General features: G+C 36.6%; 1 long non-coding RNA gene across 1 annotated transcript in view; it reads right to left on the minus strand.

Moving 5' to 3' along the window:
• Window positions 1-16043, minus strand: part of LOC125413940 (uncharacterized) — a 44253-nt gene that overhangs the window by 14734 nt on the left and 13476 nt on the right. Inside the window, exons 2-3 of the long non-coding RNA XR_015736208.1 lie at window positions 13415-13567; window positions 12075-12200 (exon numbers count right to left, since the gene is read on the minus strand). This is a non-coding gene — a long non-coding RNA (uncharacterized LOC125413940). The remainder of the gene's footprint in view (window positions 1-12074; window positions 12201-13414; window positions 13568-16043) is intronic.

The raw sequence follows: 16043 nt of genomic DNA on the forward strand, positions 1-16043 counted from the left end.
ATTCCAATCAACAGTTTGTTCTTCGATTTGAATCAAAGCATCTGTTTCACACAGAAATTCTAAAGCAAGACATTGTCTTCTTCCAAAATCCCCCAACAATGATTGCAATTTTAAGGAGATTTGAGGAGTGTTTTTGTTTTTGATTTTGTTTTATCAAGGCAGGAAAAAGGAACTGCTTACATTTAACTTTTGTTTTAAGCTTTGATATTGTCCTTCCAAATACATAACAATAGATTTTAATAGCATTTCAAGGGAAATATATGTCTCCTGTTTACATGTGTCCAAGTATAGAAGAAGATAGCTATATAGTAACAGCTCTAATTACTGGATCCCCAATTCCTTTGTTATTTGGGGGTACAGAATGTTGTGGGCATGAGATGGTATCAAAACCAAATCATCTAATTTATTGTAAGTCTCGGACTTGCTGTACTGAGGATAGAGCTAACCTGTCTTGTTAGCTGAGCTATGCGCTGAATTTGGAGAGATAAACTCGTTTCTTTTCCCCACTCCTTTTTTTTTTCTCCTTGGGAAGACAAGGTTTAGAATTGTCTGCATTCCTGGACCATAAACGAAGTCACATTTACAAAGGCTGTAGTGGCTTACTTGCAGAGGAAGCATCGTTTCTGATTCTGGTCTGGGCAAGTATGGTACGCACATCACTGGTATGTCACTTCAGAGACTTTGGTTTAAGATTTAGATAAAGAAAGAGTAACCTTAGAGTAACCCTTAGAGGTCATTTTGTTCAGGAGTATGTAGATCTTGGCAAATGTGGGAAAAGTAAAGTAGATCCACATGATTCAACCTAAGTCACAGGAGTTTAACTTTGGCACAAAGTTCGGCTATAAGAAAGCACAACACTTGCTACTCTGCCAGGGGATGTGTACGCCAGGCATTATGAGGAGGATACATGGCTGGCCAAAACCAGAATCAGGATATGCACATTTTCAGAGCTTCCCTTTTAACAGTTCTCCTGTATACAATCAACTTCTCATTTGCTAAAAACATCCCAGAAAGGGTAACTCATTTCCATAAAGTAAGCAGAGTTGGAGCATTTAGATTAAAGATAAACCTATTTTCTCCTCTTTCATTCACATCTAAGTTTTGGCCAATTAGAAGATTCTTGAACATAAGATGCAAAAGAAAATAAGCCTACCAAAACTGTACCAAGTGATAGATAACTTGGATAATGATATACCAAAAGCATTTTACATTGTATGATGGGAAGTTATTCACTAATATAGACCTTCCAGATTATTTCCGATTTTCACTGCTACAATAACATACTACTCCAAGTAGCAGTTTTTCTCACTTGCTCTACCCAAAGATTTTGAGTACCAAGGAAAACTAGAAAGACAACAATAAAGGACTGTAGAAGCACACACTTGCCTTCAAAAAACTTTTCTAAACCCTTCTAAAACAAAGTAAAGGACCCAGAGAAAAAGCAGAGATTTGCAGCGCAGAGTGATGGTTCAAATGTGAAAGACAATTTAAGCAGAATCCATGATTGTTAAGGCATATTATCTGACACATCCACATGGTAGAAACAGGCTATAGGGAGACACTACTTCTTCTTCTTTACCTGTGTTTGTTACAATTCGTGTCTTTCCTAGAGCCTGGAGGTGAAATAGCCTTAGAATATAGACATCGTGTGGGAAAAAAAACAAAAGAAAATAGAAATATTCTGATCATGTGGGTTGTGGCTTGCCTGCTTTGTGTGATTAAATGACTCTGAGGCTCACAATTCTAGATATGTAAGAAATTGTTTGAATTAGGGTTCTGCAGGATTTTGTGTCTTGCACACACACACTAATATATATTTATATTCATATATATAATATTGCCAATATGTACAACAGTTGAATTTATGGATCCAGAAAAATGATTGTGGGACTATTAGGTTAATAGCTAATAGTAACGGAACTTCTAACTAGACTTGAAAAGGGAAGTATCTAGAGATAAAAGCAGTTCAGGTATCCTAACCCCAGTGAACTTTCTCTATTAGTTGAAAGAATTCATTTCCACTTTTTAAGAGGCTCTTATGTCTTGCTTAAAAACTCGGAATCCCACTGGCTGCAGAGGATTTCATTTCAATAGGAAGCAGTTAACCCTACTGCACTAAGCTGAATAGAGATCTCAAGTGAAATACATTCAGTTGTTGCCTAAGAGTTGGAGTGAAGACAGGGAGAAGAAATGATAGGAAAGACTAGAAGGCTGTGACTTACCCACCAAATGAATTAAAATGTTTTCAAATTCATGCCAGCAAAAAATTGGGGAAATTTAGCAGGACTTGGAGAAAATTTATTTGGCAAAGCGGGAAAAGCATGGATTTAGACCGGGTTAAATTTATCCATATGAGTACCAGAATTCTAGATCTGACATGATCTCTACAGTTGGAAGTAATTATAATTGTTTGGCTTCAACCAACTCTTGCTAAATCACACTGAGAAGGCAACCCTTTCTGGAGTAATAACCGTAAAGGAACCCCCAAAACATCAGTAGGTAAAACAGAGTAAATTTAACACGGGTGCCTGGCTTCTCCCCACTGCACTTTGATCTGCAGAAAGTTATGAAGAAATAACATCGATCCATCACTGCCATGGTAACTATACTGCTGAGAGTAGTGACCTCTCCTGACTGATTGTGGTCAAAGCTGCAGGAAGATGTTGCAAGTGAACACACTCCCTAATTTCAATGGGTAAAGGAAGTTCCCGGGGTGACAGAAACCAATTGATCACACTCAATCATCAGAAGAAAGATGTATGTGATTGCAATGATTGGCATCAGGCACCATGTGATAATCAAAGAGGGCTGCAAGATCTATTGGTGCTAGTTAGATAACTGGGGATCCCTGTCGCGGAAACAGATGGTGAGCCTATTACTGCCTGACTGAATTTGTATATCTGAGAAAGGACAGGTCAGGTGATGGAACTGCTTGAGGCAAAACAATCCTGCAACATCTCATTAAATTCCCAGAGCCTTTAGCAGGGAAGGAGACTAGAGACATACAAAAGATTGCTGCTTAATAATGGTCTGAGTATCTTCTTAGAAGACGTTATCAAAGGCTTTATGATTACTTTTAAAAATAACCTTGCAAAAAGTATTAACAAAGTCCTTATGGCTAAAGGATAGCTTTATCATACCTAAAACTGATTCCTGATAGTTCACCCACTGCAAATCATTATTTATATTTTTAATATTTATTTTTGGTAGTTGTGTGTGTGTGTGTGTGTGTGTGTGTGTGTGTGTGTGTGTGTATTTAAAGGTCAACTTGTATGAGCTGGTTCTGTTCTTCCATGACGAGATGACGAGGGTCCTGGTTATTGAACTTGGGTCATCAGACTTAGTAGCAAGTGTCCTGACACACGGCCCCATATTTCTGGCCCCCTACTCCAGATTTTTACAGAAGTGTTATAGTCACATGTTAATAGCAATTCAAGCTGGCAGACTTCCAAGATAGTAGACCCCAAGAGAGAGAACTCTGCTTTGATTGTTACCTTGAGCTCCTGAAACACCAAGAGAGTCACTTGGAGACCAGGAATTTATCTTGCTTTTCTACAAAAACTTTTGAGTTCAGCCTTTGACCATGTTATAAGAAGAACAAACATTTTCTTATCATATAAATTAAAGATTTCAAACACCAAAGTCCAGAGTAACTCAGGGTCAGATCAAGGACCTTTTAAGATACACCTGGGCTATTTATGAGTTCTAAAGGTCAGAAAGGATCATATAATTGATATTTATTTAATCTCTGGAAATTTTCCAATAACGTGATTTCAGAAGACTGTGGAGTACATTCTTGGAATCCGAACTCTTATTTGTCTGATAATAGTATTGTTCAATACATTTTATCAGTATATCACATAGGTATAGAATACAAATGTCTTTGGGTCTGTCAAGAGTGGACCCAGTGTAGGCCAGGCATTTTGTTTGACTAAAAGGCTACCACCAAACATGTTTGTGTTTCCCCAGTTACTGAATGCAGTTGGTTTAAAAATTCATATATGAATAAACTATACTTCCTAGATATATTTGTTACACTAAAATCTATACTAGTGGCATTTGCAAAGACTTCCATGGGCTTGCCTCCTTGTTTCAGCAATGGGTATCTATGAAAACCAATGCAAAATTCAGTAACAATTTCTACTACCAACCAACCATAACACAGCTTTTGGGTCTATAACAGAACTTGATTTTGACATTATCCACCCAGAAATAGCATTAGATAGTAAAGAAGTAGACTCAGTTTGGAAGAACCCAGCTTCCCTTGTCTAAATGCCTGTAACAAGCTTTGGGTTGTTCTTACCAATATTACTCAATACCAGCTGAGGTTACCACAGTTCCCACCACATATTTGGTGAATTTTCTCAAGTGACTCATGGAACTCAAGGGCAGACATTTGTCAGTTATTATTTATGATATTATGTCAGAATGCAAATGAACGTTGTATAGGATGAAGTACCATGGGTGATGAACAAGACTAACAAGCCAAACCTGTGCTCCATCTTCCAGGTACTGCCATGGACTCAGTCCTTAGAAGCTCTTGGAATTTTACCCCTAGGAATTTTTATAGAAAATCATTGCAGAATATATTTCATAGAGAAATTCAACAGCAAAAAGACAATTCCCCTCAGATCCTTCTTGGCCTCTCTGTGCAAAGCTACTGTCTCCTAGGTATGGGTAAGATTCCCTGAAATACGAAAGGTCTTTTTCTTTACTCTCAGACATGAGTTGATTGGCATTCCTATGACTAAACTTGAGGAAAATGATAATCTAGTTTCTATAATCTTGCTTAAGGAGAGAATTATGATTCAGGACTCTGGATAAAATCCAAAACATATGTGTTATAAAATCGCAGTTCTCATATGACTTGACAGTGGATAGAAATGGCAGGAGACAATCTAGGTTTATGTAAGACACTCCATGTTGTGTGAGCTTTAGAACATAAATCTGAAGCCTGTAGATGGGCAGTATTAGTTAAGTAATTTAATGTTAAAAAAGAGTGGTGTGTGTGTGTGTGTGTGTGTGTGTGTGTGTGTGTGTATTTGGTGTAGGCATGTATGGCAAATATGTGTATCAGTGGTGCATGTAGCTTTGGGTGTGGAAGACAGTGGCTGATAGCAAATATTCTTCTATGTTGTTCTCTCCGGCTTTTATTTTGAGCCTAGAGCTCACTGCTTAGGTTATGTTGGTTTTCCAGCAAGCTCTCCAGACCCACATTTCTCTCTCAGCACTAAGGTTAATCATCTTCCAAGTTCCATTCATTTTCTTCAGGGGCCAGATTGACAAATAAAAAGAATTTCCACTAGACCTCAACATTTGTTCCACTTGTAGTAGTTTAAGGGTATCAGTAATCTACATCAGTCTTTCTGACGTGTGCTATGTTTTAATTTTTTACTTGGACTTTGAGGTAATTACCAAATAGGTCAAAAGCCCATTATCAGCATTGCAATTGTATTTCTTAGCTTTTCCCTAGCAAAAAAACAGCAACAACTAGACATAGTCTAAAAATAGAACACAGGCTCACATTGCTCACAGTGCATATGAAAACTGCAATACATCTTGATATAAGAAACTAGAACAAGCTGAGTAGGAAAAAAAAGACTTTTATAACCTTTTCAGGATAACTACCTTCTGAAAGCAAGTCTTAGATCTCTGGGAAGTAGATGCTGGACTGAGATATGATTGAAAATCATTATTGTGAATGAAATGGAAGCAAGATCACTACTGGAGGCACGTTGGAGCATGATGCATGTATGTTGTAGTCTCTGCCACCACTCCAACGGCCAGCTTCAGATCACTGCTTGTAAATGAAATTCTGACATAGGTAGAGGAGATGACCAGAGTCTTTTCAGTCATCAGTGGAGATATTGTTGCAAGAGCAATCAGTAAAACTCTGAGTTCTACCTCTGCCACACATAGTTTTTAATTAATCCATGCAGCTAAATATACAGTCATACAGTTGATATGTAGCTTTTATAACAGACAAGAGAATGTGTTCTCCAGGAGGAAAAAAATGTTTGTATGTACGCGAGTTTCTAATGTGCTTACTTTGTTATTTAGTTTTTATTTATGAGCATCAACTTAACTCTTCAATCCAGATAGATTTGTGAGAGGAATAAGGAAAACACAGATCCAAAGGTCATCAGGCATGGCAGTACACACCTTTAGTCTTTAGAATTAAAGAGATCTCTCTGAGGTTGAGTCCAGCTTGGTCTACATAATGAGCTCCAGGTCAGTCAAGGCTACGTGGTGAGACCTTATCTCAAATCAAAACAAGTAAATAAACATCTGCAGTGAGACCACAAAGATTCAAAGACACAGAGAACAGATCGAGTGGAGGAGAATTCTTCTGAGATTTCAAAGCTTAAGGAGGTTAATGGCATCTAGCTGCTTTTTGAACAACTTGACATCTTCCAAAGAAAAAATAAAGTTTAAGATCATAATTACATAGATGGAAACAGTATAACTTTAAATGACTGCCTTAAATTAGACCTCATATTTAATCATGGTCCAGATAGACATCTTACAAAGAAAAAAAAAAAAACAACCTCGTGATAGGTAGGCATTTGAGAGTAAAGTTAAAGTGATATTTTCAAAAGTATACAAGTAGTTTTTTCTTCCATTTTTTTCTTTAGAAAATTGACCAAAGCCATAATAGTAAACATGATTTACCACACAGTTGTTCTCTAGGAGACTTTGACACTTTCAGTGACCTTACAGCCTGCGTGCAAAAATAGAAGTCTTTATCAGAGGTTGGGTCTGTGAAGCTATTTTTAGATAGGCGGCGTCATGACCTCAACTTAATAAAAATGAAACACAAAGAGATGAAAGTGGGAGCCTTCTCTGCAGAAATTCCTCCAGGGTTGTATCCTGCCTTCACTCTCCATGCAGAATTCCCACAGAAATCAATAGAAGATTAAAATAAATGTCAATGGCAGGATATGGTCCAAATTCTGAATGAGAAGGCCTATGCTTGACAGTTTAATTGTGTTCCAGAAGATTGGAATTGGGGCAGAAGTTTTAAGAGGGAAAAATCAGCATTTGGGCTGTAGACAATTAGGGCACAGTGTTTTGCACAGCATGCCTTATCTGCAGGAGTTATGTCCACCTTTTGTTTCAAAATATTCACTTATGGGAAGGTTCCAGAATAAGCAACATGACTTTAGTTGACTGCGATTCTGCATTGTCTTTATTTTAGTGCTGGTCAAGAACAAAGAGAAGCAAACTCGTCGCCATCACTCCTTGCTTAGCCACATTACTCAAGAATTATCATCAAGAAACAGGTTAAAATTGAGCAGTTAGAAGAGCCATTGTGTACCAAATGTGTCAAGCTGTGTATATAGTGCTGTCATTGCCACAGTTATCATCTGGAAAACTAAATAGGAGCTTGTATGAAAGCCAGACTTTGCAGTTATTAATACACTTCACCACTGTGCCACATCACACATTTCTTCCCTGGTGCACACCGGCTTCTCAGAGTCACTTTTACATTTGTTGTAAGAGAGAATAGCAATGCCTTCTGTTGAGGGAGGAATACACTCAAAAAGAATAGCAAAAAAACTTTTAAGGGTTTTGTTTCCTATCAAAACTAGAAGGCTAGAGCTGGGCAGCCCTGAGCAATAGCAAGCTTCCCTGAAAGTTTTGCCTGTTTTCTTAGAATTACAAGATATCTCTGACACAAGAGAGGCTACGATTCTATGGATAAGGGCATTATATTCAAATAAGCAGGCAAACTTGAATCCAGTCAATAGTAATACTAGACCTTATGTTCTCTAATTCTGAGAACATAATTGGAAATTCAAATGAAGTTTCCAGAAATATAAAGTGAAAGCAGTTAGTTTTCATTGGGAGATTGAGAAAAAAAATGAGAAAATTATAGAAGAAACAATGTCTAAGTGACGGAGAATGAGAGGTACACACACACACACACACACACACACACACACACACACACACACACACGAAGCCTGGTTTTGTGACTGCTATTTTGAACTCTTGAGTAAGAGAATAAGCACTATGTATATTCACTTTTCTACAGTTCCAGTGTGAGGATCCTAGCTTATTCCCTCATAATTATAAATCTCACTTTTGAATTCATCATAGCAAACTGTAGTTGATCTTTATTTTTTGCATTTATTATGTGCTGATATAATTTTTTGTTTACACTACACTGGCTTACCCCTTCTTTTATTTTCCATGACACCTTTAGAAGAATTTCAAAAGTTGTGTATAAAAATTATATACTTGTACCCATTCCCATTCCTTGTCCAATTCAGTATTTTTCCAATTGACTATCTAGGCAATAGCTGTATCCCCTGGTACCAAATAAATGGAGAAATAATTGCTTTACATGAATTAAAAAAAACAATGTCTACAGTGCTAAAGGCTTAAAATCATAGCTCGATTCTATATGAAGTAATTGCGTGTTGAAGAGAGGCTGCTTGCTTGTTTCCCAGCTGTCCAGCAGCTCAGACCTGAAATAATCACACAGAAACTGTATTAATTAAATCATTGCTTGGTCCATTAGCTCCAGTTTCTTATTTGCTAACTCTTACATATTAATTTAAGGCATCTCCATTAATCTTTGCATCGCCATGTGGCAGTGGTTTACTGGGTAAAATTCCTGCGTCTTTGTTCGGTGCGGTTACATAGCTTCTCCCTAACTCTTCTTTCTTTCTCCCAGCATTTAGTTAAGTTCTCCCACCTACCTCTATTCCCTGTGAAGGCCCAAGATAACTTCTTTATTAACCAATGGTATTCACAGCATACAAAAAGGAATCCCACATCATGTTTAGAAGTTAGAGGACAGGGAAATGGACGAATCTTCTGGGAGCAGTGACAAGAGTGTTCATTACTGAACAATTATGAGGAACTAGACACAGAAAACCTTTTTTTTTTTTTTCCTGAAGCTAAAGTTTTCCCGTTTGAAGAAATCCTGAAGTTAAAGGAGATGTCAAATCTACATGGAGAAGGAAGACTTAGATTAATTGAAGAAAATAGATCCCACAGGATCCAAGATCCTGCACTGGTGGAAAATGATAGAGCCTTTGATTAGCGTCGATAGCTGAGCACAGATTGAGCTCGTATTGGGGAAGCTGTTAAAGGAGCATGGCAATAAATCAATATGCTTCTGAATTTACTTTTGGTTGAAAATAGTCTGATGAGAAAATATCCTGTTACTGTGTGAAATAAAACCTTGATCTGAAGCTTGTTTGTGTTGCAACATTAGTTTTTTAAAACTTGTCTCAGCTAACATATTAAATTGCTTGAAGCATGAAAATTTTAGATTAAAGACCTGCCACTGTAGCCATGGAATGTAATAGTAAATGAAACAGCAAGAAGAACTCAGTGTACTTTTTGAGCTTTCTGAACAGATATATATTAAGTGTAAGTTAAACCAGGAAAAAAGTTACTAGACATGGCTCAGTTAGACAACCCATGTAGGTCTGTTTTTCTTAAGAGTGTGTATCAGAAAGTCTTACTGTGTAAGTGGTACTCATTTCCTTCAATGATGTTGAGACAAGATGTTTCTTTAACGATTGCTGTATGTCAGCTACTGTGCCAATGACACTACACATTTTCTTCTTTAGTTTTCTAACAACCCAAATGAGTGAAAATAAACTGGGAATTTGCTATCTGCTTGCATTCTCACAGTAAGAAAAAACACCAAGATCACACTCAAGACTCTTGCTCATTGTCAGCTGTATTCTATAAACTGCTGTTCTTGGAGTATAGATGATCAAGTTGGTAAAAACAAAAGCAGAACCTGGGAGATTAGCATCCCTCTGTTGTTGCTACCCATGTTTCTATTCATTCTATTAACTACAGCTATTTGGGTATTTATTATATTATATGTGTTGTATTTTATGATTGTGAGTCACTTTGTAGGAAGGGAATTGAACCCTTGTCTTCTGAAAAAGCAGCCTGTGCTTTTAACAACAACCATCTATGTAGTCCCTAATGAAAGTTACTTTTAATTCAGATGCAGATACAAAATTTTATATATTAATGAGATATCATGTAGCATTTCCACTAAGAAAAAATCAGGATGAATTTATGACTCTCCAAATATATCACTTCTTATGAAAAAAAAAGAATTCAAGGACTACTTTTCTTCTAGGTTTTTAAATATGTGGAGGTACTATTAAATAGCTCACTAGAACTTCTTATTCATAGTTAAATGCCACCTAGTACTCATTTATTGAAGTTCCCCAAGTCTTCTCTTTATTATTAAAAGAGCCCTGCTCATCACCATAAAATTTTCATATCATTTTTAAAAGCATTACATATATGCATGAGATTTTGTAATAATTGTCTTGCTGTGTCTGGCTTATTTCACTTAACATAATGACCCCTAATTCTAGCCATATTGCCACAAATGACTTTCATCCTTCTAATTGGAGAATAGTATTATGAATTGTATGTATAGGTACAACTAAAAAATTGTTATCACATGACAGACCAGATTTTTTTTAAGAATGAGTCATCAGCTTTATTTAGAAGCGGCTTTAAATTTTTACCATAGAAGAAACATATTACCTCCTGAGAACATAAGCAAAATATGTGAAAAAGAAATCAGAAGAGTTTCTTTTGACTCTTGGAATTTCAATGGATGTATGATCATGAGTGCATTCTTTTAAAAAATATTTCTTTAAAGATAAGCAAGTTATTTTCCTTATGCCACTTTATCCACATCTATACTCGCATTTTATATTAATTTTTCTATATCAGCAATAAGTGTATGTTTTAGTCATATATATTTAACAAACTCAACCTTTCAAGATGTATTTATAATCTTGAATTCAGAGGAAACTGAGTTGACTCTAGTGTGTTCTGACACACTTTGACATTCTATTCAAGTTTCTCTTTATAAGCTACACTATTTACTAAATGACATCTCTGCTAATCTAAAGGAAAATATCTGTTCTCCAAATACTGTCACTGCCAAGCTTCACAAAGATTTAATTGTACACGTTAGGGAAACAGTGTCAGAATAACCATCAAACTTTCTCCCACTGTAAGAACGGATTACAAAAATGAACTTGGAGCAATGAAATGGCTCAAAAACAAATTAATCACAATCAAGTCCTTAGCTACAATTCTGTCCATATCTGTTAAATATTTTCAAACTACTCTCAAGAAACACCAGACGGCAAACCAACAGTGAATGGAAAGAAAATGGCCAGCAACATGCGTTGTTATTTGAATGGAAAATAATTTATCGTGTCTGAAATCAAAGCTGTTTATTCTTGTGTTTCACTGTCTGCAACAATCTTTACCATTTATCTGCATAAAAAGGAGAAACTATACCATTATTAAACTATGAATACTTGACACATCAAATTAAATGCACAGTAACAGAAAGGCATTTGCTATTGGCATATGCAACAGACAAAGTAGTCATTTTGAAAAAATAAATTGAAATAGTGTGGGTTTCCTTCTCTTTTAGTTTTCCTGATTCTGACCAGAGAAATCTGGCAGTTAGAATCAGAATTTTTTAACAGCAAATAAAAATAATCAGGTGCCATTATGTATGTGGCAATTATACTGATACATTCACTCTGCTTGAAAAATAGAAGCAGAACAATTGGTGTGAGCATGTGCATATGCATGTGCAGAGTGGGGAGTGTACTAGGCCAGACCAGATAGTATTTTATTTTAGCTATTATTGGTAAGGTAAAACAACATGTAAGCATTCTCAGCTCTATTTATATTGAAAAAAAAAGGAAGAAGAAAGAGGAAGAAAGAGGAGCAGGGAGAAGGAAGAGAAACCTTCCTTAAAATACTCAGTATGTCCTTGTTCCCTTAAAATATTTCTCATCAATGAATATTTTTATGTTTAGCAATAAAGAGTGATTGGTGTTTGAAAGGATTTTGCTTATTTTATCAAGGAAATATAAAAACCAGTTCTACATTAGAACGAATCAAAGAATTGAAGAACAGGAGAGATTATAATACTCAAATGTGCTTCCTTCCATGCATTTAGCTTAATGATTAATGAGGATATCTGTCACTTGATTTTCTTTCTTTAAAGCAAGAATGCCTACTTATTGTTTTCATTTTTTATTTATTACCTGAGAAATCTATGCCGGCATATAGAACATATTTGATCAAAATTTACTCTCCTTAAATCTTCTTAGTTTTTCTTCATTACTTGATGATAGAGGTTTCTGTCCTGTCTGGTCCCACAGTCATTTAGTCTGAAAAGAAATACACAAAAGCCTACATTAATTATAAACTGGTTGACCTATTAGCTCAGGCTTCTTATTAACTAATTCTTACATCTTAAATTAGCCCATAGTTCTTGTCTGTGTTAGCCATGTGGCGTGGCCCTTTTATCAGTGAGGCATTTTCATCTTGCTTCCTCTTGGTCTGGGTGACAACTGCAAACTGAATCTTACCTCTTCCCAAAATTCTCTCGTTCTGGTTCCCCCATTTATACTTTCTGCCTAGTTACTGGCCAATCAACATTTTATTAAACCAATGCAAGTGACAGATCTTTACAGAGTACAAGACTTTTTTTTTTCTTTTCTCTCCCAATTTCACATATCTTCTGAATTCACTTAGTGCTTCTTTTATATACATAGGACCACCCACTTGAGAATAGGCTGCCCATCAAAGGTGCTGTTTCTGAAGCAGTCTGAAACGTTCCATCCCCTTTCCAATCATTCTTCAGCTAGTAGCAGGACTTTGTGAGTTCGTCATCTATCCCTGTTGGGACTTTAATTGGCCTGATCTTGTGTAAATCTTGTACATGAAGTCATAGTAATTATGAGTTCACATGTAAAATGGTGCTATCATTCCCTGAAAACATTTTCCAAAGTAGTCTTCCACTACCTCTGACTCTTAAAATCTCCCCACTTCCCTAAACATCAGAAGAATAAAGAGATATCGATGCCCTATTTTAATGTGAATATTTGTGAATATTCCACAGTCTTTTCTTTTCCATACATTTACCAGTTGTGGTTCTCATTATTTGCTGTCATCTACTGCAAAAAAGAAGCTTCACTGATAAGGGCTGAAGGTTGCACTAATCTATGTATATAAAATCTATGTATATATGTATATATATTTGTTTAGGGGAGAGTTTTATTCCATGTTCCTTTAGCAGAGTAAGAGTAATAGAATGTTCACTAGATCCTTTAAGCAGTCTTACCATAGGATTATGGTACAAAGGAATTACCATGTGGAACTTCATATAAAGTCGTAAATCCAATCAGACTGTGTTTGGTTATTCCAATAACATTTATGTCACCTTTGTACTTGTGGACATATCCTGCTGAAGTGGTCATCATTATTGCTCACAGAGTTCACAATATGACAGTATAGGTGATTACCTTTCTCCACTGCGATTTGTACAGTATCTTCTACACCATGAAAGCCAGCTAGTAGGGTCGAGCTTTCAAATCAATACCTTTTATTTGTCCATGTCTTTTAGTTCAAGTGTAGGGTGTCTTCATTAATAGAGTAATAATCATCCAATTACAGCAGGATTATTAGAGTAGCATGTAGTGGGTTTATGGTGCTATTGGCAAGCAATTTAAGAGAAGACAATCTGTTCTTGATACTGGGAAAAATAAATAAAAATTGTTAATGTGTAGTGTCTAGCTGGAGTATTGTTTCACTGTTGTAAGATAACTCCATTAAAACTCTATCTTTCCCTATTTTTCTGTCTCTCTTTCCCTGCCTTTCTGTCTCTGTCTCCCCTTCTCACCACATATACACATGCACATACACATTTCTCTCATTCTAAAAACACACACAACATACATACACACTCACACAAACACATACACACAGTGGCTTCTAAGACAGTATTTTCCAATATGACTTTCAAAAATCCTGTTTCAGTTATCCTTTTCTGTATTCTCCTCTTTCCCCTTCTCTTCCTGTCTCCTCTCTTTCCATTCCCTCCCCCACCTCTCATATTCCCCCTCATCACCCACTCCTCTGTTCAGAAAGGGAGAGGTCTCCCATGGGCATCAACAAAGCATAACATATCAAGTGAGACAATGCCAAGTTCCCCCCGCCCCATATTACTGGGCAAGGCATCCCAAAATGGGAAATAGGTTACCAAAAAAAGCCAACTCATGTGCTAGGAACACATCCTGATCCCACTACTAGGGACCCCACAAACAGAGCAAACTATACAACTGTTGCCCTACATGTGGAGGACCTAAGATGGTCCAATGTAGGTTTCTTAGCTGTTGTTCCAGAGTTTATGAGCTCCCACTAGCTCAGGTAAGCTGTCTCTCTGTATTCATCCATCATGATCTTGACACCTCCCTGCCACTTGTTCACACAATTTCTCTTCCCTCTCTTGAACTGGACTCCTGGACTCTGCCCAGTGCTTAGCCATGAATCTTTGATTCTGCTTCCATCAGTTACTGGGTGAAGGTTCTGTGATGACAATTATGGTAGTCACCAATCTGCTTACAGGAGAAGGCTAGTTCATGTGCCTTCTCCACTATTGCCGATTAACTGACATCATCCTAGTGGATTCCTGGGAGTTTCCCTGGTACTAGGTTTCTCACTAACCCCCAAACTGCTACCCCCATCAAGATATCATTTTCATTATTCTCCCCCTCCCTCCCAACTTGACCAATTGGATTGCTCATATTCCAATTCCCCTCTGTGCCTTCCCCAACACTACCCTCCCACAATTTACCAAGGATATCTCATCTATTTCCCCTTACCAGGAAAATACATGTAGCCCTTCTATAGACAAATGATAAATGGGCTGAGAAAGAAGTCAGAGAAACAACACACTTTATATAAATTATCTTGGGGGTAACTCTGATCAAACAAGTGAAAGACCTGTATGACAGGAAACTGAAGTCTTTGAAGAAAGAAATTGGAGGAGATATCAGACAACAGAAAGATCTCCCATGGTCATGGAACTGTAAAATTCACATAGTAAAAATGCAATCTTACCAAAAGCAATCTGTAGATTCAATGCAATCCCCATAATAATTCCAACACAGTTCTTCACAGACATCAAAAGAACAATACTCAATGTCATATTGGAAAAACAAAAATCCCAGGATAACTAAAACAGTTTGCCACTTTTATATCATCTGTACTCAACTCCTCTTTTCCCCTCGAAGTTATCCCCAATGGTTCCCCCTTTTAGTTTTCTTAACAATGTCCATAATTAATAATGCATTTATTCTTATATTCTACATAATAATGATTTTCAAAATTTAAAAATAAATGCAGGGAGATGCTCGACTAAAGGGTCAATGTTTGAATGTTATCGTTTGACATTTTGAAATAGAGTTATACTGGATGTACAACCTTCTATCACTTGGTAATTTCATCTATAGTTTCTCTACAAAATTTTGTTTACATTAGGAAACCTGGAGAGCTGTGTAATGTGAACGAGGCTTGGTAGTTATTTGTTCTGCTTAAAGATTTGTGGACCATAACAGAAAGAAATGGAGAAATGTGGGAAGGAGGAAAATAGGTGTTGAGGTGAGATCAGTCTGAAAATCACAGTCTGCAGTACTGGAAGATACACGTGAGCCCAACAAAGTTTCTTTTGGAATACCTATGAGCCTCTTAGGAAAGGTGAGCATACAAGAATCCCCTTGGACACAAGATAGATAATGTGGATCATTATAGACCTGTATAAAAGGCATAAATTGAGAAGAAGAGAGAGCTATTTTAGAAGTCCAAAATTTATAAACATTTCATTTTCAAAGCAGGTTTCTTAATGGTTGACAGGTCAGTGAATAAGATAATTTAAGCAAGAAACTTTCCTCTTTGAATATTTAGGGACAGGATTTTTCAAATAGTAAGATTTTTCTAAGACAGCAAATTAGAATTCATTAAATTATGCCTTGGGCATCGTACATGTAAACCTAACATTAAACAGATTAACAGACTTTTTATGGCAACATCCATAGGGTCTGTTATTTCTTGACCCCATTTGCCTCCTAGGTCCAACATTTATGCAAATTAAGTGGTGAAGGTTGACTAAATGTTTGAATTAGCTTGAAATGGCACATTATGAATTTAAAGTAGAAGGAAAGAACATGCCC

This window comes from Myodes glareolus, chromosome 23, assembly GCF_982192425.1.
Source record: "Myodes glareolus chromosome 23, mMyoGla1.1, whole genome shotgun sequence".
Taxonomy (NCBI): domain Eukaryota; kingdom Metazoa; phylum Chordata; class Mammalia; order Rodentia; family Cricetidae; genus Myodes; species Myodes glareolus.